The sequence below is a fragment of the Pseudophryne corroboree genome, chromosome 3 (genome assembly GCF_028390025.1).
Source record: "Pseudophryne corroboree isolate aPseCor3 chromosome 3, aPseCor3.hap2, whole genome shotgun sequence".
NCBI lineage: Eukaryota > Metazoa > Chordata > Amphibia > Anura > Myobatrachidae > Pseudophryne > Pseudophryne corroboree.
In genome coordinates this window covers 329768813-329795666 of record NC_086446.1, presented here as the reverse complement: position 1 = coordinate 329795666, position 26854 = coordinate 329768813, and the positions used below count along the sequence as shown (strand labels likewise).

Sequence of the window (26854 nt, the reverse complement as noted above, 5' to 3'; positions counted from 1 at the left end):
ATTCAGATTTTACCATTTTTAAAGTAAAACTCAAATTATTTAATTAAAAAATGCAATAAGCTGGAAAAAAAGATGTTACATTTTAAAAATACCATAACAATTTAAAAAAATTATTTGTAGCATAGCTAAAATGTTTCCTTAAGGTAAATTTTTGGTCCAAGTATGCATATTTGGAAATTTCAGTGCCAAGATTTATGGGTTCCTATAGAGTTTTAACTTTTCTGATAGCTGGAACCTAAGACTTGTCTCATACTGTGTGCAACTTAAGCATACAGACCAAGAAGAAAGAAAAAAACAAAAACCTGCAATTAATTGTTGACCTTTTTGTTTGTCAAAAAGAGACTATTCTTTTAAGCCACTCATTGTTTCTTAGAAAAAAGCATGGTAAGAGAAAAACCTGTAATTTCATTTTGACTGTTTTTTATTTGTCAAAATGAGACTTCTTTGCAGCCACTCAAAGTTACTTAGACAAAATGGAATCTACAGTTTACCCAATATACCACCAAATGGTTGACAGTTTACTAAATATGCATAAGTATATACTTTTTTTGTGGATTGGCAAAAGAAAAATTCACTTGATGCTTTTGATTTAGGCAATTGACATCAATCAGATAATGGAACCATGGGATTTAAAAGAACCTGAGAAGATGGGCTCGTCTGCGATTTAATCCCAGGACCTCTCGCACCCTAAGCGAGAATCATACCCCTATACCAACGAGCCTACTGTTCATGTATTTTCATGTATACTAATGAAATTGGAAGTGAAATTGTTGGAATACATTAGTATTTTAAAATACTATCAGATAATTGAACTAAGCACTTTTAAAGAACCTGAGAAAACAGGCTCATCCAGGATATGAACCTGGCACCTTTTGCACCCGAAGCAAGAATCATACACCCAGACCAACAAGCCACTAGCCAAATAATTTCTTATTCAGTTTTTACCATTTTTAAAGTAAAACTCAAATTATTTAAGAAAAAATGCAAATAGCTGGAGAAAACACAATTTCATTTAATGAAGATAAAACATTTTAAAAATAACATAACAACTTAAAACAAAAAATGTGTATGTAGCATTGCAAACATAATAACTTAAGGTTACTTGTTATCCAAGTATGTATATTAGAAATGTGCAGTGCCAATATTTAGAGGTCCCAATAGAGTTTGGACTTTTTTTGATAGTTGGAACCTAAGACTTGTCACATACTGTGTGCAACTCAAGCATGCAGACCCAGAAGAAAGACAAAATAAACACCTGCAATTTATTGTTGATCTTTTTGTTAGTCATAATGAGACTATTCTTTCAAGCCACTCAGGGTTATTTAGAAAAAAGAAAGGTAAGAGAAAAACCTGTAATTTAATTTTGACAGTTTTTTGTTTGTCAAAATTAGACTTTTAAGCCACTCAAGGTTACTTAGACAAAATGGAATCTATAGTTTACCCAATATACCACCAAATGGTTGACATTTTACTAGAGATGAGCGGGTTCGGTTTTACTCGGTTTTACTCGGTTCTCAAAACGGCATCTAATTGGCTCACGGATGTCACGTGTTTTGGATAGCCAATAAGATTCGGTTTTGAGAACCGAGTAAAACCGAGTAAAACCGAATCCGCTCATCTCTACATTTTACTAAGTATGCATAAGTATATACCTTTAAAAGATGGGCTCATCCGGGATTTGTACCGGGGATCTCTCGCACCCTAAGCAAGAATCAACGAGCCCACTGTGCATGTCTTTTTTATGTATATTAATGAAATTGTAAGTAAAACTGTTTGTATACATTAGTGAGTATTTTAAAATACTATTAAATACTATCAGATATTAAGTACTTTAAAAGTACATGAAGAGATGGGCTCGTCCGGGATTTGAACCCGGGACCTCTCGCACCCAAAGCGAGAATCATACCCCTAGACCAACGAGCCATCTGCCCAAGGTCTTCTCATTCAGATTTTACCATTTTTAAAGTAAAACTCAAATTATTTAATAAAAAAATGCAATAAGCTGGAAAAAAAGATGTTACATTTTAAAAATACCATAACAATTTAAAAAAATTATTTGTAGCATAGCTAAAATGTTTCCTTAAGGTAAAATTTTTGGTCCAAGTATGCATATTTGGAAATTTCAGTGCCAAGATTTATGGGTTCCTATAGAGTTTTAACTTTTCTGATAGCTGGAACCTAAGACTTGTCTCATACTGTGTGCAACTTAAGCATACAGACCAAGAAGAAAGAAAAAAACAAAAACCTGCAATTAATTGTTGACCTTTTTGTTTGTCAAAAAGAGACTATTCTTTTAAGCCACTCATTGTTTCTTAGAAAAAAGCATGGTAAGAGAAAAACCTGTAATTTCATTTTGACTTTTTTATTTGTCAAAATGAGACTTCTTTGCAGCCACTCAAAGTTACTTAGACAAAATGGAATCTACAGTTTACCCAATATACCATCAAATGGTTGACAGTTTACTAAATATGCATAAGTATATACTTTTTTTTATGGATTGGCAAAAGAAAAATTCACTTGATGCTTTTGACTCAGGCAATTGACATCAATCAGATAATGGAACCATGGGATTTAAAAGAACCTGAGAAGATGGGCTCGTCTGCGATTTAATCCCAGGACCTCTCACACCCTAAGCGAGAATCATACCCCTATACCAACGAGCCTACTGTTCATGTATTTTCATGTATACTAATGAAATTGGAAGTGAAACTGTTGGAATACATTAGTATTTTAAAATACTATCAGATAATTGAACTAAGCACTTTTAAAGAACCTGAGAAAACAGGCTCATCCAGGATATGAACCTGGCACCTTTTGCACCCGAAGCAAGAATCATACACCCAGACCAACAAGCCACCAGCCAAATAATTTCTTATTCAGTTTTTACCATTTTTAAAGTAAAACTCAAATTATTTAAGAAAAAATGCAAATAGCTGGAGAAAAAACAATTTCATTTAATGAAGATAAAACATTTTAAAAATAACATAACAACTTAAAACAAAAAATGTGTATGTAGCATTGCAAAAATAATAACTTAAGGTTACTTGTTATCCAAGTATGTATATTAGAAATGTGCAGTGCCAATATTTAGAGGTCCCAATAGAGTTTGGACTTTTTTTGATAGTTGGAACCTAAGACTTGTCACATACTGTGTGCAACTCAAGCATGCAGACCCAGAAGAAAGACAAAATAAACACCTGCAATTAATTGTTGATCTTTTTGTTAGTCATAATGAGACTATTCTTTTAAGCCACTCAAGGTTATTTAGAAAAAAGAAAGGTAAGAGAAAAACCTGTAATTTAATTTTGACAGTTTTTTGTTTGTCAAAATTAGACTTTTAAGCCACTCAAGGTTACTTAGACAAAATGGAATCTATAGTTTACCCAATATACCACCAAATGGTTGACATTTTACTAAGTATGCATAAGTATATACCTTTAAAAGATGGGCTCATCCAGGATTTGTACCGGGGATCTCTCGCACCCTAAGCAAGAATCAACGAGCCCACTGTGCATGTCTTTTTTATGTATATGAATGAAATTGTAAGTAAAACTGTTTGTATACATTAGTGAGTATTTTAAAATGCTATTAAATACTATCAGATATTAAGGACTTTAAAAGTACATGAAGAGATGGGCTCGTCCGGGATTTGAACCCGGGTCCTCTCGCACCCAAAGCGAGAATCATACCCCTAGACCAACGAGCCATCTGCCCAAGGTCTTCTCATTCAGATTTTACCATTTTTAAAGTAAAACTCAAATTATTTAATTAAAAAATGCAATAAGCTGGAAAAAAAGATGTTACATTTTAAAAATACCATAACAATTTAAAAAAATTATTTGTAGCATAGCTAAAATGTTTCCTTAAGGTAAATTTTTGGTCCAAGTATGCATATTTGGAAATTTCAGTGCCAAGATTTATGGGTTCCTATAGAGTTTTAACTTTTCTGATAGCTGGAACCTAAGACTTGTCTCATACTGTGTGCAACTTAAGCATACAGACCAAGAAGAAAGAAAAAAACAAAAACCTGCAATTAATTGTTGACCTTTTTGTTTGTCAAAAAGAGACTATTCTTTTAAGCCACTCATTGTTTCTTAGAAAAAAGCATGGTAAGAGAAAAACCTGTAATTTCATTTTGACTGTTTTTTATTTGTCAAAATGAGACTTCTTTGCAGCCACTCAAAGTTACTTAGACAAAATGGAATCTACAGTTTACCCAATATACCACCAAATGGTTGACAGTTTACTAAATATGCATAAGTATATACTTTTTTTATGGATTGGCAAAAGAAAAATTCACTTGATGCTTTTGATTTAGGCAATTGACATCAATCAGATAATGGAACCATGGGATTTAAAAGAACCTGAGAAGATGGGCTCGTCTGCGATTTAATCCCAGGACCTCTCGCACCCTAAGCGAGAATCATACCCCTATACCAACGAGCCTACTGTTCATGTATTTTCATGTATACTAATGAAATTGGAAGTGAAATTGTTGGAATACATTAGTATTTTAAAATACTATCAGATAATTGAACTAAGCACTTTTAGAGAACCTGAGAAAACAGGCTCATCCAGGATATGAACCTGGCACCTTTTGCACCCAAAGCAAGAATCATACACCCAGACCAACAAGCCACTAGCCAAATAATTTCTTATTCAGTTTTTACCATTTTTAAAGTAAAACTCAAATTATTTAAGAAAAAATGCAAATAGCTGGAGAAAACACAATTTCATTTAATGAAGATAAAACATTTTAAAAATAACATAACAACTTAAAACAAAAAATGTGTATGTAGCATTGCAAACATAATAACTTAAGGTTACTTGTTATCCAAGTATGTATATTAGAAATGTGCAGTGCCAATATTTAGAGGTCCCAATAGAGTTTGGACTTTTTTTGATAGTTGGAACCTAAGACTTGTCACATACTGTGTGCAACTCAAGCATGCAGACCCAGAAGAAAGACAAAATAAACACCTGCAATTTATTGTTGATCTTTTTGTTAGTCATAATGAGACTATTCTTTTAAGCCACTCAGGGTTATTTAGAAAAAAGAAAGGTAAGAGAAAAACCTGTAATTTAATTTTGACAGTTTTTTGTTTGTCAAAATTAGACTTTTAAGCCACTCAAGGTTACTTAGACAAAATGGAATCTATAGTTTACCCAATATACCACCAAATGGTTGACATTTTACTAAGTATGCATAAGTATATACCTTTAAAAGATGGGCTCATCCGGGATTTGTACCGGGGATCTCTCGCACCCTAAGCAAGAATCAACGAGCCCACTGTGCATGTCTTTTTTATGTATATTAATGAAATTGTAAGTAAAACTGTTTGTATACATTAGTGAGTATTTTAAAATGCTATTAAATACTATCAGATATTAAGGACTTTAAAAGTACATGAAGAGATGGGCTCGTCCGGGATTTGAACCCGGGACCTCTCGCACCCGAAGCAAGAATCATACCCCTAGACCAACGAGCCATCTGCCCAATGTCTTCTCATTCAGATTTTACCATTTTTAAAGTAAAACTCAAATTATTTAATTAAAAAATGCAATAAGCTGGAAAAAAAGATGTTACATTTTAAAAATACCATAACAATTTAAAAAAATTATTTGTAGCATAGCTAAAATGTTTCCTTAAGGTAAATTTTTGGTCCAAGTATGCATATTTGGAAATTTCAGTGCCAAGATTTATGGGTTCCTATAGAGTTTTAACTTTTCTGATAGCTGGAACCTAAGACTTGTCTCATACTGTGTGCAACTTAAGCATACAGACCAAGAAGAAAGAAAAAAACAAAAACCTGCAATTAATTGTTGACCTTTTTGTTTGTCAAAAAGAGACTATTCTTTTAAGCCACTCATTGTTTCTTAGAAAAAAGCATGGTAAGAGAAAAACCTGTAATTTCATTTTGACTGTTTTTTATTTGTCAAAATGAGACTTCTTTGCAGCCACTCAAAGTTACTTAGACAAAATGGAATCTACAGTTTACCCAATATACCACCAAATGGTTGACAGTTTACTAAATATGCATAAGTATATACTTTTTTTATGGATTGGCAAAAGAAAAATTCACTTGATGCTTTTGATTTAGGCAATTGACATCAATCAGATAATGGAACCATGGGATTTAAAAGAACCTGAGAAGATGGGCTCGTCTGCGATTTAATCCCAGGACCTCTCGCACCCTAAGCGAGAATCATACCCCTTTACCAACGAGCCTACTGTTCATGTATTTTCATGTATACTAATGAAATTGGAAGTGAAACTGTTGGAATACATTAGTATTTTAAAATACTATCAGATAATTGAACTAAGCACTTTTAAAGAACCTGAGAAAACAGGCTCATCCAGGATATGAACCTGGCACCTTTTGCACCCGAAGCAAGAATCATACACCCAGGCCAACAAGCCACTAGCCAAATAATTTCTTATTCAGTTTTTACCATTTTTAAAGTAAAACTCAAATTATTTAAGAAAAAATGCAAATAACTGGAGAAAACACAATTTCATTAAATGAAGATAAAACATTTTAAAAATAACATAACAACTTAAAACAAAAAATGTGTATGTAGCATTGCAAAAATAATAACTTAAGGTTACTTGTTATCCAAGTATGTATATTAGAAATGTGCAGTGCCAATATTTAGAGGTCCCAATAGAGTTTGGACTTTTTTTGATAGTTGGAACCTAAGACTTGTCACATACTGTGAGCAACTCAAGCATGCAGACCCAGAAGAAAGACAAAATAAACACCTGCAATTTATTGTTGATCTTTTTGTTAGTCATAATGAGACTATTCTTTTAAGCCACTCAGGGATATTTAGAAAAAAGAAAGGTAAGAGAAAAACCTGTAATTTAATTTTGACAGTTTTTTGTTTGTCAAAATTAGACTTTTAAGCCACTCAAGGTTACTTAGACAAAATGGAATCTATAGTTTACCCAATATACCACCAAATGGTTGACATTTTACTAAGTATGCATAAGTATATACCTTTAAAAGATGGGCTCATCCGGGATTTGTACCGGGGATCTCTCGCACCCTAAGCAAGAATCAACGAGCCCACTGTGCATGTCTTTTTTATGTATATTAATGAAATTGTAAGTAAAACTGTTTGTATACATTAGTGAGTATTTTAAAATACTATTAAATACTATCAGATATTAAGGACTTTAAAAGTACATGAAGAGATGGGCTCGTCCGGGATTTGAACCCGGGACCTCTCGCACCCAAAGCGAGAATCATACCCCTAGACCAACGAGCCATCTGCCCAAGGTCTTCTCATTCAGATTTTACCATTTTTAAAGTAAAACTCAAATTATTTAATAAAAAAATGCAATAAGCTGGAAAAAAAGATGTTACATTTTAAAAATACCATAACAATTTAAAAAAATTATTTGTAGCATAGCTAAAATGTTTCCTTAAGGTAAATTTTTGGTCCAAGTATGCATATTTGGAATTTTCAGTGCCAAGATTTATGGGTTCCTATAGAGTTTTAACTTTTCTGATAGCTGGAACCTAAGACTTGTCTCATACTGTGTGCAACTTAAGCATACAGACCAAGAAGAAAGAAAAAAACAAAAACCTGCAATTAATTGTTGACCTTTTTGTTTGTCAAAAAGAGACTATTCTTTTAATCCACTCATTGTTTCTTAGAAAAAAGCATGGTAAGAGAAAAACCTGTAATTTCATTTTGACTGTTTTTTATTTGTCAAAATGAGACTTCTTTGCAGCCACTCAAAGTTACTTAGACAAAATGGAATCTACAGTTTACCCAATATACCACCAAATGGTTGACAGTTTACTAAATATGCATAAGTATATACTTTTTTTATGGATTGGCAAAAGAAAAATTCACTTGATGCTTTTGACTCAGGCAATTGACATCAATCAGATAATGGAACCATGGGATTTAAAAGAACCTGAGAAGATGGGCTCATCTGCGATTTAATCCCAGGACCTCTCACACCCTAAGCGAGAATCATACCCCTATACCAACGAGCCTACTGTTCATGTATTTTCATGTATACTAATGAAATTGGAAGTGAAACTGTTGGAATACATTAGTATTTTAAAATACTATCAGATAATTGAACTAAGCACTTTTAAAGAACCTGAGAAAACAGGCTCATCCAGGATATGAACCTGGCACCTTTTGCACCCGAAGCAAGAATCATACACCCAGACCAACAAGCCACCAGCCAAATAATTTCTTATTCAGTTTTTACCATTTTTAAAGTAAAACTCAAATTATTTAAGAAAAAATGCAAATAGCTGGAGAAAACACAATTTCATTTAATGAAGATAAAACATTTTAAAAATAACATAACAACTTAAAACAAAAAATGTGTATGTAGCATTGCAAACATAATAACTTAAGGTTACTTGTTATCCAAGTATGTATATTAGAAATGTGCAGTGCCAATATTTAGAGGTCCCAATAGAGTTTGGACTTTTTTTGATAGTTGGAACCTAAGACTTGTCACATACTGTGTGCAACTCAAGCATGCAGACCCAGAAGAAAGACAAAATAAACACCTGCAATTTATTGTTGATCTTTTTGTTAGTCATAATGAGACTATTCTTTTAAGCCACTCAAGGTTATTTAGAAAAAAGAAAGGTAAGAGAAAAACCTGTAATTTAATTTTGACAGTTTTTTTGTTTGTCAAAATTAGACTTTTAAGCCACTCAAGGTTACTTAGACAAAATGGAATCTATAGTTTACCCAATATACCACCAAATGGTTGACATTTTACTAAGTATGCATAAGTATATACCTTTAAAAGATGGGCTCATCCAGGATTTGTACCGGGGATCTCTCGCACCCTAAGCAAGAATCAACGAGCCCACTGTGCATGTCTTTTTTATGTATATTAATGAAATTGTAAGTAAAACTGTTTGTATACATTAGTGAGTATTTTAAAATGCTATTAAATACTATCAGATATTAAGGACTTTAAAAGTACATGAAGAGATGGGCTCGTCCGGGATTTGAACCCGGGTCCTCTCGCACCCAAAGCGAGAATCATACCCCTAGACCAACGAGCCATCTGCCCAAGGTCTTCTCATTCAGATTTTACCATTTTTAAAGTAAAACTCAAATTATTTAATTAAAAAATGCAATAAGCTGGAAAAAAAGATGTTACATTTTAAAAATACCAAAACAATTTAAAAAAAATTATTTGTAGCATAGCTAAAATGTTTGCTTAAGGTAAATTTTTGGTCCAAGTATGCATATTTGGAAATTTCAGTGCCAAGATTTATGGGTTCCTATAGAGTTTTAACTTTTCTGATAGCTGGAACCTAAGACTTGTCTCATACTGTGTGCAACTTAAGCATACAGACCAAGAAGAAAGAAAAAAACAAAAACCTGCAATTAATTGTTGACCTTTTTGTTTGTCAAAAAGAGACTATTCTTTTAAGCCACTCATTGTTTCTTAGAAAAAAGCATGGTAAGAGAAAAACCTGTAATTTCATTTTGACTGTTTTTTATTTGTCAAAATGAGACTTCTTTGCAGCCACTCAAAGTTACTTAGACAAAATGGAATCTACAGTTTACCCAATATACCACCAAATGGTTGACAGTTTACTAAATATGCATAAGTATATACTTTTTTTATGGATTGGCAAAAGAAAAATTCACTTGATGCTTTTGACTCAGGCAATTGACATCAATCAGATAATGGAACCATGGGATTTAAAAGAACCTGAGAAGATGGGCTCGTCTGCGATTTAATCCCAGGACCTCTCACACCCTAAGCGAGAATCATACCCCTATACCAACGAGCCTACTGTTCATGTATTTTCATGTATACTAATGAAATTGGAAGTGAAACTGTTGGAATACATTAGTATTTTAAAATACTATCAGATAATTGAACTAAGCACTTTTAAAGAACCTGAGAAAACAGGCTCATCCAGGATATGAACCTGGCACCTTTTGCACCCGAAGCAAGAATCATACACCCAGACCAACAAGCCACCAGCCAAATAATTTCTTATTCAGTTTTTACCATTTTTAAAGTAAAACTCAAATTATTTAAGAAAAAATGCAAATAGCTGGAGAAAACACAATTTCATTTAATGAAGATAAAACATTTTAAAAATAACATAACAACTTAAAACAAAAAATGTGTATGTAGCATTGCAAACATAATAACTTAAGGTTACTTGTTATCCAAGTATGTATATTAGAAATGTGCAGTGCCAATATTTAGAGGTCCCAATAGAGTTTGGACTTTTTTTGATAGTTGGAACCTAAAACTTGTCACATACTGTGTGCAACTCAAGCATGCAGACCCAGAAGAAAGACAAAATAAACACCTGCAATTTATTGTTGATCTTTTTGTTAGTCATAATGAGACTATTCTTTTAAGCCACTCAGGGTTATTTAGAAAAAAGAAAGGTAAGAGAAAAACCTGTAATTTAATTTTGACAGTTTTTTGTTTGTCAAAATTAGACTTTTAAGCCACTCAAGGTTACTTAGACAAAATGGAATCTATAGTTTACCCAATATACCACCAAATGGTTGACATTTTACTAAGTACAGATGTAGCCACCTTTATCTTGAGTGGCCGCGGCGGTTGTCCCGTTCGACCATACGCAGCGTACTGTGGCGTAGCGAGGCGCGCCTAGCCACAGAGAGGCTATCTAATCGCACGGAGACAGACATTTGACGTTTGGCGTTACCTTTACGTGTAATACCTGCGATCAGCCACCAGATGTCGCTTTTTACAATCACCACTGCGCATGCGTGTGGTCTCCCGTAAAATACAATACTGACATACATAATAAGGACTACTTTACTAAGGCGTCTCATTACGCTGCATACAGCAAATACTGTACTCATTACGCTGCATTATTTAATACAGTACTGTATATACAGTACGACACCGACGCAAATACAGTAGTACAGCATACAGTATATGATCCATCTACAATACTTTATGAATACTGTATGTGAGCGTCCAAGTCCCGCAGACAAAACACAGTACTGTAAAACCAGTAGTGTACACTGTCGCAAATGGATGTGTGTTACAAGTTCACTATTGCCTCTCAAGATTAGGAATTTTCTACAGTATGTTATCGTCCTAATCCCGTAGCCATTACAGCATAATCAAAACCAACGGATTTATACATTTGTCTGCGGCGAAGTGGTGAAGTGTTTCGCTTCCTATACTCAGAGTCCAGGGTTCGATTCCTTAAGTACGAATGCATGTTACTGTAGTTTTTTTCAGACACTTTATTATTTTTTTTATTCACATACTGTAAACCAGGGCATACAGTAGCTGCATGAGCGGTTCTATGCGATCGAGTCCGGTGTACCATAATGTGCAGGTTCTATGCAGGTTAAGGTACTATGCTCCGTACACAGTACACATACAATTCTGTAGCTGGGCAGACTGAATAGAAATGGCTACCACCTATGACTCCTTGCCCCACAGAGGCCCTAGGCTACGGAGCAAGTAATAGTCCAGATTGTACAGACTATGGGGCAATGCTGAAGGAGCGTCACAATCCCCTAGCTAAAATACACAGTATGCATATTATGGTACACCGGACTCGATGACATACTGTAGCACACTGGCAAAATGGCCGCCGCCCCTGAACCCTTGTGCAGGTTATGGGGCAATGCTGAAGGAGCGTCACAATCCCCTAGCCAAAATACACAGGGGAGGGATAAGCCACTGTAGGATTGCATACAGTATTACGGTACACCGGACTCAATCGCATAGCACACTGTCAAAACGACCACTACCCATGAACCCCCACCTCCTGAACCCCCACCTCGTGGCATGCAGCAGTTGGGTATGGAATGAGAAATGGCATAAGCTGTGCAGGCTACGGGGCGATGCTGAAGGAGCGTCACAATCCCCTAGCCAAAATACACAGAGATACTGTAAGCGAGGTCTATGCACATTACAGTACTGTACGTTACACCGGGCTCGGTCGCATAGCAAACTGACAAAACACAAGTTTTACAGTACATACAGTAAAGCAGGCCAAAGCTGCAGGAGAGTTTCTACTGTAAAGGTTCTATGCACCGTACGGTAATGTACACATACCTGTACAATTCTATAGCAGGGCAGACTCAATTGAAATGGCTACCGCCTGTGACTCCTACAGTAGCTCCTAGGAGGCACTCAGCTATGGAGCAAATAACAGCACAGATTTTGCAGGCTACGGGGCAATGCTGAAGGAGCGTCACAATCCCCTAGCTACAATACACAGGGGTGATAGAGATAATCGAGTGGCTGGAGGGGGGTCCCCTTGATTTAAGTGGCCCCCACTCCTCCAGGGTACTCCGGCCAGGTGTGACTAGTTGGGTATTTAATTCCATGGCCGCAGGGACCGGTATAAAAGTCTCCCCCGGCTGTGCATTATCTGTCCAGCTAGTGGAGCCCAGTGCTGATTCAAAAAATATGGGGAACCCCTACGCTTTTTTTGTCCCCCTTATTTTTTGCACCAGGACCAGGCGCAGAGCCCGGTGCTGGTTCTAAAAAGATGGGGGATCCCGTGTCCATTTTTTCCGTATTCCTTCCGGAATTCGACTGCAATTGCATATACAGTACTGTACCCCTTAATGTCACTGCTTACAGTATACAGTATTTAGACATGAGCTTGTGTACAGTATCTGTCATGAGGTGCTTTTTTCACTGACACTATAACTTTTTTCTATTGTGATATACTGTACAGAGGCGGCAAACTAGCCAAACGGGAATAATCAGCTTCTGCAGAATAAAATGAGATGCTACAGTACATGCCTATATTCTGTGAGTGACTGCGGCTCTATGAAATTAAATCAGAAAATTTAAATATGAAATGCATTACTAATGTGTGGCATTACTGTACTGTATGTGTATAAGGTGTACTACAATATTTTCTGGTGTAACATAAGGAAAGGGCACTACTGCATGGTCTAATGCAGTGGTTCTCAAACTTGGTCCTCAGGACCCCACACAGTGCATGTTTTGCAGGTAAACCAGCAAGTGCACAGATGTATTCATTACTAACTGACACATTTTAGAAGGTCCATACAGTAGGTGGAGCTAATTTTTTCACTTGTGATTCTGTGAGACCTGCAAAACCTGCACTGTGTGGGGTCCTGAGGACTGAGTTTGAGAACCTGTGGTCTAATGTAAATAAAGATGAATGTGGTGGGGTGTAATGTGAATAAGGGGCATTACTGTTAGGAGTAATGTGGTACTATGATATGATGTCATGAGAATAAGAGACACCACTGCATGATATAATGTGAATAAAGTTGCAGTACTGTGTTGTGTCATTTCATCTTCGGGTATTATTGTGTTACCATGCCCCTTCCCAGCAAGAACATACTGTACACTGTTTTGGGCTGGCACTAAATGTGCACATTGTTCTTATTTAGATTATAGGGGGTAGGAGCGCCAAAATGGGTGATGGTGCTGGGAAAGGGGTGCAGGGTTAGAGGCGGAACTACGTAGCATCTGTGCAAGAGGGCATCAGCCAAAATCTAGCCTAGGGCATCATGTTGGTCAGGTTTGGCTCTGATAATACTGTATACTGTACTCTTACTGTACTTTGCATTCAATACAGATACTGTTTGCACACAGGTTTTACATGAATCATTGGCAATGCTGCAGGAGTGTCTCATTAGGCAATCTAAAATATACCACGACTATGGGTGGGGATACAGTAGGGAAGTTCTGTCACCATAAGCTGTCTGCTGTGTATAGCATATTTCCATCTGAGATGCATTTGTGTGTTTGTAATAAGAAAAAAACATTTTACTGTACATTTAGTGGATACAGTATTTCTCCCCCATAATGACGTATCATACTGTACAGGTACCCTCATGTACTGTACCGTACCATACTGTAAAATTGAATATTTATTGGAAAAACATCAATATTAATGTAAAAATAAAGTATTACAACATCCGATTCCATGTACTGCACTGATCAAAATGTACAGTACTCTTATTCAGGACTTATAAAACTGAAAATAACTGTTCATACAGTACACATCAATAACATTACTACTGTATAATATTCTACATTAGTTTATGCAATAATCAGACAAAGGCAATTTTATCATTTTTTTTAATAATGCACCAATTTAAAATTTTAAACAGAAAATACAGAACTACATATTTGTGGCTTGACCATTTCTTTCAACTACAACAGGTAATACTTTATACAGGTGATTTATATAATTATTACAATGTTCAGGTGTGAGTACTTCTAGCCAAAATTTCTTTATCCCATCCACCAGTTGCTGTTTTGTTGTTGGCTTTGCAACACTCCTAACGTACCTCTTCAATTGAGCCCACACTAATTCGATTGGGTTCATGTCTGGTGATCTATATAAAAATAAAAAAAAAGCGTATAGAAAAAATTAATTACATTACAGTAAATAGAGAAAATTAAACATACAATATTGTACTGTTTATTAAACAAATTTTTTTTTTACAGTACTAGAGTGCTATCCATTTCATTCCCGCTGTTTAGGTGCATTTAGCGTAAAGAATCGCTCCTGCAGATGTACTTTGATTTATGTGAAATCTGTGTGCATCCTTCCATTGACTGTCTTACAGTGTAAATAAAAGAATACAGTGCATTATTACAGAAAAAAAAAAAAAAGAAAGAAAGAAAGCACATCAGGTCTCGAACCCTGGACCCCCAGCGAGGGAGGTGGGAGCCTTCACCCCTAGCCCACGATGCCTCATGAGAGATTTCCAATTTCATGTGTGAAAGTACTGCAAACAGCGGCCGGCCCCCGCCCCATTGCTGTTGGTTTATGCCTTAGAGGACTCGGACGCTCGCATTTGTAAAGCACAGTGTTTTCCTCCGCCTCCGGCTAGCCTGCTGCCCTTCCCCCATGGGAGCCTGCACAGATCATGCAGTAGACAGGGAGGGAATGCAAATGCTGGTTATGTGCAATACACAAACGCCCACTGTAGTACTGTTTTGCTCACTTACAGTACTGTACTGTAGGTTGCATTTAGCGTAAAGAATCGCTCCTGCAGATGTACTTTGATTTACTGTACAGTATGTGAAACCTGTGTGCATCCTTCCATTGGATGTACTGTATTGGAGAGAATTTTTTTTTTTTTAAAGTGAATGTCACGGGAACACATTAAAAATAAGGTTGGCACTTCCTTCCCATTGGTGTTGGTTTACAGTATGCCGTAGTGTACTCGGACGCTCATGTAATTGCATTTCAAAGGCACAGTATTTTCCATCGTCTCCCCCCTACCCCCATCACCCTTCCCCCCTGGGGGCCTGCACAGGGAGGAAATTCAGGTCCTGTGCAATACACAAACGCTGAAGATCTACAGTACTGTTTTGCTCAGTTGGTAGCGTCAGAATACACTCATTTCATTCCCGCTGTTTAGGTGCATTTAGCGTAAAGAATCGCTCCTGCAGATGTACTTTGATTTATGTGAAATCTGTGTGCATCCTTCCATTGACTGTCTTACAGTGTAAATAAAAGAATACAGTGCATTATTACAGAAAAAAAAAAAAAAAAAAGAAAGAAAGCACATCAGGTCTCGAACCCTGGACCCCCAGCGAGGGAGGTGGGAGCCTTCACCCCTAGCCCACGACGCCTCATGAGAGATTTCCAATTTCATGTGTGAAAGTACTGCAAACAGCGGCCGGCCCCCGCCCCATTGCTGTTGGTTTATGCCTTAGAGGACTCGGACGCTCGCATTTGTAAAGCACGGTGTTTCCCTCCGCCTCCGGCTAGCCTGCTGCCCTTCCCCCATGGGAGCCTGCACAGATCATGCAGTAGACAGGGAGGGAATGCAAATGCTGGTTATGTGCAATACACAAACGCCCACTGTAGTACTGTTTTGCTCACTTACAGTACTGTACTGTAGGTTGCATTTAGCGTAAAGAATCGCTCCTGCAGATGTACTTTGATTTACTGTACAGTATGTGAAACCTGTGTGCATCCTTCCATTGGATGTACTGTATTGGAGATAAATTTTTTTTTTTTAAAGTGAATGTCACGGGAACACATTAAAAATAAGGTTGGCACTTCCTTCCCATTGGTGTTGGTTTACAGTATGCCGTAGTGTACTCGGACGCTCATGTAATTGCATTTCAAAGGCACAGTATTTTCCATCGTCTCCCCCCTACCCCCATCACCCTTCCCCCCTGGGGGCCTGCACAGGGAGGAAATTCAGGTCCTGTGCAATACACAAACGCTGAAGATCTACAGTACTGTTTTGCTCAGTTGGTAGCGTCAGAATACACTCATTTCATTCCCGCTGTTTAGGTGCATTTAGCGTAAAGAATCGCTCCTGCAGATGTACTTTGATTTATGTGAAATCTGTGTGCATCCTTCCATTGACTGTCTTACAGTGTAAATAAAAGAATACAGTGCATTATTACAGAAAAAAAAAAAAAAAAAAGAAAGAAAGCACATCAGGTCTCGAACCCTGGACCCCCAGCGAGGGAGGTGGGAGCCTTCACCCCTAGCCCACGACGCCTCATGAGAGATTTCCAATTTCATGTGTGAAAGTACTGCAAACAGCGGCCGGCCCCCGCCCCATTGCTGTTGGTTTATGCCTTAGAGGACTCGGACGCTCGCATTTGTAAAGCACGGTGTTTTCCTCCGCCTCCGGCTAGCCCTCCATTCCCATTATGCATTAGCGAACTCAGACGCTCATATATTTTAAAAGCACGGTGTTTATACATTGTACTGTACATTCTTCCTTTTACACAATTACTGTAGTTGCGTCTCCATACACATACTGTACAGTACTCCATACTTTTTCCACCGCCTCCCGTTACGCCTACAGTATTGCCAGAGCTGTAGATCAATCCGCCGCTATACTGTACGATCGAAAGTACTGGATTAGTGGAGCATTAGCGACACAGTGGTGGAGATGTGTAATGCATGATGAGTATCTAGATCGCCTCAACGCGCCTGCCTGTGATGAAACTCAGCTATCGCATTAGCGTGACTAAACGCCCGTCTCGGCGGAGAAACAGTCAAGATAAAGGTGGCTACATCTGTATGCATAAGTATATACCTTTAAAAGATGGGCTCATCCGGGATTTGTACCGGGGATCTCTCGCACCCTAAGCAAGAATCAACGAGCCCACTGTGCATGTCTTTTTTATGTATATTAATGAAATTGTAAGTAAAACTGTTTGTATACATTAGTGAGTATTTTAAAATACTATTAAATACTATCAGATATTAAGGACTTTAAAAGTACATGAAGAGATGGGCTCGTCCAGGATTTGAACCCGGGACCTCTCGCACCCAAAGCAAGAATCATACCCCTAGACCAACGAGCCATCTGCCCAAGGTCTTCTCATTCAGATTTTACCATTTTTAAAGTAAAACTCAAATTATTTAATTAAAAAATGCAATAAGCTGGAAAAAAAGATGTTACATTTTAAAAATACCATAACAATTTAAAAAATTATTTGTAGCATAGCTAAAATGTTTCCTTAAGGTAAATTTTTGGTCCAAGTATGCATATTTGGAAATTTCAGTGCCAAGATTTATGGGTTCCTATAGAGTTTTAACTTTTCTGATAGCTGGAACCTAAGACTTGTCTCATACTGTGTGCAACTTAAGCATACAGACCAAGAAGAAAGAAAAAAACAAAAACCTGCAATTAATTGTTGACCTTTTTGTTTGTCAAAAAGAGACTATTCTTTTAAGCCACTCATTGTTTCTTAGAAAAAAGCATGGTAAGAGAAAAACCTGTAATTTCATTTTGACTGTTTTTTATTTGTCAAAATGAGACTTCTTTGCAGCCACTCAAAGTTACTTAGACAATATGGAATCTACAGTTTACCCAATATACCACCAAATGGTTGACAGTTTACTACATATGCATAAGTATATACTTTTTTTATGGATTGGCAAAAGAAAAATTCACTTGATGCTTTTGATTTAGCCAATTGACATCAATCAGATAATGGAACCATGGGATTTAAAAGAACCTGAGAAGATGGGCTCGTCTGCGATTTAATCCTAGGACCTCTCGCACCCTAAGCGAGAATCATACCCCTTTACCAACGAGCCTACTGTTCATGTATTTTCATGTATACTAATGAAATTGGAAGTGAAACTGTTGGAATACATTAGTATTTTAAAATACTATCAGATAATTGAACTAAGCACTTTTAAAGAACCTGAGAAAACAGGCTCATCCAGGTTATGAACCTGGCACCTTTTGCACCTGAAGCAAGAATCATACACCCAGACCAACAAGCCACTAGCCAAATAATTTCTTATTCAGTTTTTACCATTTTTAAAGTAAAACTCAAATTATTTAAGAAAAAATGCAAATAGCTGGAGAAAACACAATTTCATTTAATGAAGATAAAACATTTTAAAAATAACATAACAACTTAAAACAAAAAATGTGTATGTAGCATTGCAAAAATAATAACTTAAGGTTACTTGTTATCCAAGTATGTATATTAGAAATGTGCAGTGCCAATATTTAGAGGTCCCAATAGAGTTTGGACTTTTTTTGATAGTTGGAACCTAAGACTTGTCACATACTGTGTGCAACTCAAGCATGCAGACCCAGAAGAAAGACAAAATAAACACCTGCAATTTATTGTTGATCTTTTTGTTAGTCATAATGAGACTATTCTTTTAAGCCACTCAGGGATATTTAGAAAAAAGAAAGGTAAGAGAAAAACCTGTAATTTAATTTTGACAGTTTTTTGTTTGTCAAAATTAGACTTTTAAGCCACTCAAGGTTACTTAGACAAAATGGAATCTATAGTTTACCCAATATACCACCAAATGGTTGACATTTTACTAAGTATGCATAAGTATATACCTTTAAAAGATGGGCTCATCCGGGATTTGTACCGGGGATCTCTCGCACCCTAAGCAAGAATCAACGAGCCCACTGTGCATGTCTTTTTTATGTATATGAATGAAATTGTAAGTAAAACTGTTTGTATACATTAGTGAGTATTTTAAAATGCTATTAAATACTATCAGATATTAAGGACTTTAAAAGTACATGAAGAGATGGGCTCGTCCGGGATTTGAACCCGGGTCCTCTCGCACCCAAAGCGAGAATCATACCCCTAGACCAACGAGCCATCTGCCCAAGGTCTTCTCATTCAGATTTTACCATTTTTAAAGTAAAACTCAAATTATTTAATTAAAAAATGCAATAAGCTGGAAAAAAAGATGTTACATTTTAAAAATACCATAACAATTTAAAAAAATTATTTGTAGCATAGCTAAAATGTTTCCTTAAGGTAAATTTTTGGTCCAAGTATGCATATTTGGAAATTTCAGTGCCAAGATTTATGGGTTCCTATAGAGTTTTAACTTTTCTGATAGCTGGAACCTAAGACTTGTCTCATACTGTGTGCAACTTAAGCATACAGACCAAGAAGAAAGAAAAAAACAAAAACCTGCAATTAATTGTTGACCTTTTTGTTTGTCAAAAAGAGACTATTCTTTTAAGCCACTCATTGTTTCTTAGAAAAAAGCATGGTAAGAGAAAAACCTGTAATTTCATTTTGACTGTTTTTTATTTGTCAAAATGAGACTTCTTTGCAGCCACTCAAAGTTACTTAGACAAAATGGAATCTACAGTTTACCCAATATACCACCAAATGGTTGACAGTTTACTTAATATGCATAAGTATATTCTTTTTTTATGGATTGGCAAAAGAAAAATTCACTTGATGCTTTTGATTTAGGCAATTGACATCAATCAGATAATGGAACCATGGGATTTAAAAGAACCTGAGAAGATGGGCTCGTCTGCGATTTAATCCCAGGACCTCTCGCACCCTAAGCGAGAATCATACCCCTATACCAACGAGCCTACTGTTCATGTATTTTCATGTATACTAATGAAATTGGAAGTGAAATTGTTGGAATACATTAGTATTTTAAAATACTATCAGATAATTGAACTAAGCACTTTTAAAGAACCTGAGAAAACAGGCTCATCCAGGATATGAACCTGGCACCTTTTGCACCCGAAGCAAGAATCATACACCCAGACCAACAAGCCACTAGCCAAATAATTTCTTATTCAGTTTTTACCATTTTTAAAGTAAAACTCAAATTATTTAAGAAAAAATGCAAATAGCTGGAGAAAACACAATTTCATTTAATGAAGATAAAACATTTTAAAAATAACATAACAACTTAAAACAAAAAATGTGTATGTAGCATTGCAAACATAATAACTTAAGGTTACTTGTTATCCAAGTATGTATATTAGAAATGTGCAGTGCCAATATTTAGAGGTCCCAATAGAGTTTGGACTTTTTTTGATAGTTGGAACCTAAGACTTGTCACATACTGTGTGCAACTCAAGCATGCAGACCCAGAAGAAAGACAAAATAAACACCTGCAATTTATTGTTGATCTTTTTGTTAGTCATAATGAGACTATTCTTTTAAGCCACTCAGGGTTATTTAGAAAAAAGAAAGGTAAGAGAAAAACCTGTAATTTAATTTTGACAGTTTTTTGTTTGTCAAAATTAGACTTTTAAGCCACTCAAGGTTACTTAGACAAAATGGAATCTATAGTTTACCCAATATACCACCAAATGGTTGACATTTTACTAGAGATGAGCGGGTTCGGTTTTACTCGGTTTTACTCGGTTCTCAAAACGGCATCTAATTGGCTCACGGATGTCACGTGTTTTGGATAGCCAATAAGATTCGGTTTTGAGAACCGAGTAAAACCGAGTAAAACCGAATCCGCTCATCTCTACATTTTACTAAGTATGCATAAGTATATACCTTTAAAAGATGGGCTCATCCGGGATTTGTACCGGGGATCTCTCGCACCCTAAGCAAGAATCAACGAGCCCACTGTGCATGTCTTTTTTATGTATATTAATGAAATTGTAAGTAAAACTGTTTGTATACATTAGTGAGTATTTTAAAATACTATTAAATACTATCAGATATTAAGGACTTTAAAAGTACATGAAGAGATGGGCTCGTCTGGGATTTGAACCCGGGACCTCTCGCACCCAAAGCGAGAATCATACCCCTAGACCAACGAGCCATCTGCCCAAGGTCTTCTCATTCAGATTTTACCATTTTTAAAGTAAAACTCAAATTATTTAATTAAAAAATGCAATAAGCTGGAAAAAAAGATGTTACATTTTAAAAATACCATAACAATTTAAAAAAATTATTTGTAGCATAGCTAAAATGTTTCCTTAAGGTAAATTTTTGGTCCAAGTATGCATATTTGGAAATTTCAGTGCCAAGATTTATGGGTTCCTATAGAGTTTTAACTTTTCTGATAGCTGGAACCTAAGACTTGTCTCATACTGTGTGCAACTTAAGCATACAGACCAAGAAGAAAGAAAAAAACAAAAACCTGCAATTAATTGTTGACCTTTTTGTTTGTCAAAAAGAGACTATTCTTTTAAGCCACTCATTGTTTCTTAGAAAAAAGCATGGTAAGATAAAAACCTGTAATTTCATTTTGACTTTTTTATTTGTCAAAATGAGACTTCTTTGCAGCCACTCAAAGTTACTTAGACAAAATGGAATCTACAGTTTACCCAATATACCACCAAATGGTTGACAGTTTACTAAATATGCATAAGTATATACTTTTTTTTATGGATTGGCAAAAGAAAAATTCACTTGATGCTTTTGACTCAGGCAATTGACATCAATCAGATAATGGAACCATGGGATTTAAAAGAACCTGAGAAGATGGGCTCGTCTGCGATTTAATCCCAGGACCTCTCACACCCTAAGCGAGAATCATACCCCTATACCAACGAGCCTACTGTTCATGTATTTTCATGTATACTAATGAAATTGGAAGTGAAACTGTTGGAATACATTAGTATTTTAAAATACTATCAGATAATTGAACTAAGCACTTTTAAAGAACCTGAGAAAACAGGCTCATCCAGGATATGAACCTGGCACCTTTTGCACCCAAAGCAAGAATCATACACCCAGACCAACAAGCCACTAGCCAAATAATTTCTTATTCAGTTTTTACCATTTTTAAAGTAAAACTCAAATTATTTAAGAAAAAATGCAAATAGCTGGAGAAAACACAATTTCATTTAATGAAGATAAAACATTTTAAAAATAACATAACAACTTAAAACAAAAAATGTGTATGTAGCATTGCAAAAATAATAACTTAAGGTTACTTGTTATCCAAGTATGTATATTAGAAATGTGCAGTGCCAATATTTAGAGGTCCCAATAGAGTTTGGACTTTTTTTGATAGTTGGAACCTAAGACTTGTCACATACTGTGTGCAACTCAAGCATGCAGACCCAGAAGAAAGACAAAATAAACACCTGCAATTTATTGTTGATCTTTTTGTTAGTCATAATGAGACTATTCTTTTAAGCCACTCAGGGATATTTAGAAAAAAGAAAGGTAAGAGAAAAACCTGTAATTTAATTTTGACAGTTTTTTGTTTGTCAAAATTAGACTTTTAAGCCACTCAAGGTTACTTAGACAAAATGGAATCTATAGTTTACCCAATATACCACCAAATGGTTGACATTTTACTAAGTATGCATAAGTATATACCTTTAAAAGATGGGCTCATCCGGGATTTGTACCGGGGATCTCTCGCACCCTAAGCAAGAATCAACGAGCCCACTGTGCATGTCTTTTTTATGTATATTAATGAAATTGTAAGTAAAACTGTTTGTATACATTAGTGAGTATTTTAAAATACTATTAAATACTATCAGATATTAAGGACTTTAAAAGTACATGAAGAGATGGGCTCGTCTGGGATTTGAACCCGGGACCTCTCGCACCCAAAGCGAGAATCATACCCCTAGACCAACGAGCCATCTGCCCAAGGTCTTCTCATTCAGATTTTACCATTTTTAAAGTAAAACTCAAATTATTTAATAAAAAAATGCAATAAGCTGGAAAAAAAGATGTTACATTTTAAAAATACCATAACAATTTAAAAAAATTATTTGTAGCATAGCTAAAATGTTTCCTTAAGGTAAATTTTTGGTCCAAGTATGCATATTTGGAAATTTCAGTGCCAAGATTTATGGGTTCCTATAGAGTTTTAACTTTTCTGATAGCTGGAACCTAAGACTTGTCTCATACTGTGTGCAACTTAAGCATACAGACCAAGAAGAAAGAAAAAAACAAAAACCTGCAATTAATTGTTGACCTTTTTGTTTGTCAAAAAGAGACTATTCTTTTAAGCCACTCATTGTTTCTTAGAAAAAAGCATGGTAAGATAAAAACCTGTAATTTCATTTTGACTTTTTTATTTGTCAAAATGAGACTTCTTTGCAGCCACTCAAAGTTACTTAGACAAAATGGAATCTACAGTTTACCCAATATACCACCAAATGGTTGACAGTTTACTAAATATGCATAAGTATATACTTTTTTTTATGGATTGGCAAAAGAAAAATTCACTTGATGCTTTTGACTCAGGCAATTGACATCAATCAGATAATGGAACCATGGGATTTAAAAGAACCTGAGAAGATGGGCTCGTCTGCGATTTAATCCCAGGACCTCTCACACCCTAAGCGAGAATCATACCCCTATACCAACGAGCCTACTGTTCATGTATTTTCATGTATACTAATGAAATTGGAAGTGAAACTGTTGGAATACATTAGTATTTTAAAATACTATCAGATAATTGAACTAAGCACTTTTAAAGAACCTGAGAAAACAGGCTCATCCAGGATATGAACCTGGCACCTTTTTGCACCCAAAGCAAGAATCATACACCCAGACCAACAAGCCACTAGCCAAATAATTTCTTATTCAGTTTTTACCATTTTTAAAGTAAAACTCAAATTATTTAAGAAAAAATGCAAATAGCTGGAGAAAACACAATTTCATTTAATGAAGATAAAACATTTTAAAAATAACATAACAACTTAAAACAAAAAATGTGTATGTAGCATTGCAAAAATAATAACTTAAGGTTACTTGTTATCCAAGTATGTATATTAGAAATGTGCAGTGCCAATATTTAGAGGTCCCAATAGAGTTTGGACTTTTTTTGATAGTTGGAACCTAAGACTTGTCACATACTGTGTGCAACTCAAGCATGCAGACCCAGAAGAAAGACAAAATAAACACCTGCAATTTATTGTTGATCTTTTTGTTAGTCATAATGAGACTATTCTTTTAAGCCACTCAGGGATATTTAGAAAAAAGAAAGGTAAGAGAAAAACCTGTAATTTAATTTTGACAGTTTTTTGTTTGTCAAAATTAGACTTTTAAGCCACTCAAGGTTACTTAGACAAAATGGAATCTATAGTTTACCCAATATACCACCAAATGGTTGACATTTTACTAAGTATGCATAAGTATATACCTTTAAAAGATGGGCTCATCCGGGATTTGTACCGGGGATCTCTCGCACCCTAAGCAAGAATCAACGAGCCCACTGTGCATGTCTTTTTTATGTATATTAATGAAATTGTAAGTAAAACTGTTTGTATACATTAGTGAGTATTTTAAAATACTATTAAATACTATCAGATATTAAGGACTTTAAAAGTACATGAAGAGATGGGCTCGTCCGGGATTTGAACCCGGGACCTCTCGCACCCAAAGCGAGAATCATACCCCTAGACCAACGAGCCATCTGCCCAAGGTCTTCTCATTCAGATTTTACCATTTTTAAAGTAAAACTCAAATTATTTAATAAAAAAATGCAATAAGCTGGAAAAAAAGATGTTACATTTTAAAAATACCATAACAATTTAAAAAAATTATTTGTAGCATAGCTAAAATGTTTCCTTAAGGTAAATTTTTGGTCCAAGTATGCATATTTGGAAATTTCAGTGCCAAGATTTATGGGTTCCTATAGAGTTTTAACTTTTCTGATAGCTGGAACCTAAGACTTGTCTCATACTGTGTGCAACTTAAGCATACAGACCAAGAAGAAAGAAAAAAACAAAAACCTGCAATTAATTGTTGACCTTTTTGTTTGTCAAAAAGAGACTATTCTTTTAAGCCACTCATTGTTTCTTAGAAAAAAGCATGGTAAGAGAAAAACCTGTAATTTCATTTTGACTTTTTTATTTGTCAAAATGAGACTTCTTTGCAGCCACTCAAAGTTACTTAGACAAAATGGAATCTACAGTTTACCCAATATACCATCAAATGGTTGACAGTTTACTAAATATGCATAAGTATATACTTTTTTTTATGGATTGGCAAAAGAAAAATTCACTTGATGCTTTTGACTCAGGCAATTGACATCAATCAGATAATGGAACCATGGGATTTAAAAGAACCTGAGAAGATGGGCTCGTCTGCGATTTAATCCCAGGACCTCTCACACCCTAAGCGAGAATCATACCCCTATACCAACGAGCCTACTGTTCATGTATTTTCATGTATACTAATGAAATTGGAAGTGAAACTGTTGGAATACATTAGTATTTTAAAATACTATCAGATAATTGAACTAAGCACTTTTAAAGAACCTGAGAAAACAGGCTCATCCAGGATATGAACCTGGCACCTTTTGCACCCGAAGCAAGAATCATACACCCAGACCAACAAGCCACCAGCCAAATAATTTCTTATTCAGTTTTTACCATTTTTAAAGTAAAACTCAAATTATTTAAGAAAAAATGCAAATAGCTGGAGAAAAAACAATTTCATTTAATGAAGATAAAACATTTTAAAAATAACATAACAACTTAAAACAAAAAATGTGTATGTAGCATTGCAAAAATAATAACTTAAGGTTACTTGTTATCCAAGTATGTATATTAGAAATGTGCAGTGCCAATATTTAGAGGTCCCAATAGAGTTTGGACTTTTTTTGATAGTTGGAACCTAAGACTTGTCACATACTGTGTGCAACTCAAGCATGCAGACCCAGAAGAAAGACAAAATAAACACCTGCAATTAATTGTTGATCTTTTTGTTAGTCATAATGAGACTATTCTTTTAAGCCACTCAAGGTTATTTAGAAAAAAGAAAGGTAAGAGAAAAACCTGTAATTTAATTTTGACAGTTTTTTGTTTGTCAAAATTAGACTTTTAAGCCACTCAAGGTTACTTAGACAAAATGGAATCTATAGTTTACCCAATATACCACCAAATGGTTGACATTTTACTAAGTATGCATAAGTATATACCTTTAAAAGATGGGCTCATCCGGGATTTGTACCGGGGATCTCTCGCACCCTAAGCAAGAATCAACGAGCCCACTGTGCATGTCTTTTTTATGTATATTAATGAAATTGTAAGTAAAACTGTTTGTATACATTAGTGAGTATTTTAAAATACTATTAAATACTATCAGATATTAAGGACTTTAAAAGTACATGAAGAGATGGGCTCGTCCGGGATTTGAACCCGGGACCTCTCGCACCCAAAGCAAGAATCATACCCCTAGACCAACGAGCCATCTGCCCAAGGTCTTCTCATTCAGATTTTACCATTTTTAAAGTAAAACTCAAATTATTTAATAAAAAAATGCAATAAGCTGGAAAAAAAGATGTTACATTTTAAAAATACCATAACAATTTAAAAAAATTATTTGTAGCATAGCTAAAATGTTTCCTTAAGGTAAATTTTTGGTCCAAGTATGCATATTTGGAAATTTCAGTGCCAAGATTTATGGGTTCCTATAGAGTTTTAACTTTTCTGATAGCTGGAACCTAAGACTTGTCTCATACTGTGTGCAACTTAAGCATACAGACCAAGAAGAAAGAAAAAAACAAAAACCTGCAATTAATTGTTGACCTTTTTGTTTGTCAAAAAGAGACTATTCTTTTAAGCCACTCATTGTTTCTTAGAAAAAAGCATGGTAAGAGAAAAACCTGTAATTTCATTTTGACTGTTTTTTATTTGTCAAAATGAGACTTCTTTGCAGCCACTCAAAGTT

General features: G+C 35.4%; 11 non-coding genes across 11 annotated transcripts; all 11 read right to left on the bottom strand.

The window, feature by feature from the left end:
* Window positions 1–1851: 1851 nt before the first annotated feature.
* TRNAP-UGG (transfer RNA proline (anticodon UGG)) lies at window positions 1852–1923 on the bottom strand. Its single transcript has one exon. It is a non-coding gene; the product is annotated as a tRNA-Pro (tRNA).
* A 1711-nt stretch (window positions 1924–3634) lies between these two features.
* Window positions 3635–3706, bottom strand: TRNAP-UGG (transfer RNA proline (anticodon UGG)). Its single transcript has one exon. It is a non-coding gene; the product is annotated as a tRNA-Pro (tRNA).
* A 1711-nt stretch (window positions 3707–5417) lies between these two features.
* TRNAP-CGG (transfer RNA proline (anticodon CGG)) lies at window positions 5418–5489 on the bottom strand. Its single transcript has one exon. It is a non-coding gene; the product is annotated as a tRNA-Pro (tRNA).
* A 1711-nt stretch (window positions 5490–7200) lies between these two features.
* Window positions 7201–7272, bottom strand: TRNAP-UGG (transfer RNA proline (anticodon UGG)). The gene has a single exon. It is a non-coding gene; the product is annotated as a tRNA-Pro (tRNA).
* A 1712-nt stretch (window positions 7273–8984) lies between these two features.
* On the bottom strand, window positions 8985–9056 carry TRNAP-UGG (transfer RNA proline (anticodon UGG)). The gene has a single exon. It is a non-coding gene; the product is annotated as a tRNA-Pro (tRNA).
* Window positions 9057–17230: 8174 nt separating this feature from the next.
* On the bottom strand, window positions 17231–17302 carry TRNAP-UGG (transfer RNA proline (anticodon UGG)). The gene has a single exon. It is a non-coding gene; the product is annotated as a tRNA-Pro (tRNA).
* A 1710-nt stretch (window positions 17303–19012) lies between these two features.
* On the bottom strand, window positions 19013–19084 carry TRNAP-UGG (transfer RNA proline (anticodon UGG)). The gene has a single exon. It is a non-coding gene; the product is annotated as a tRNA-Pro (tRNA).
* Window positions 19085–20954: 1870 nt separating this feature from the next.
* TRNAP-UGG (transfer RNA proline (anticodon UGG)) lies at window positions 20955–21026 on the bottom strand. Its single transcript has one exon. It is a non-coding gene; the product is annotated as a tRNA-Pro (tRNA).
* A 1710-nt stretch (window positions 21027–22736) lies between these two features.
* On the bottom strand, window positions 22737–22808 carry TRNAP-UGG (transfer RNA proline (anticodon UGG)). Its single transcript has one exon. It is a non-coding gene; the product is annotated as a tRNA-Pro (tRNA).
* Window positions 22809–24519: 1711 nt separating this feature from the next.
* Window positions 24520–24591, bottom strand: TRNAP-UGG (transfer RNA proline (anticodon UGG)). Its single transcript has one exon. It is a non-coding gene; the product is annotated as a tRNA-Pro (tRNA).
* Window positions 24592–26301: 1710 nt separating this feature from the next.
* Window positions 26302–26373, bottom strand: TRNAP-UGG (transfer RNA proline (anticodon UGG)). The gene has a single exon. It is a non-coding gene; the product is annotated as a tRNA-Pro (tRNA).
* Window positions 26374–26854: the final 481 nt, after the last annotated feature.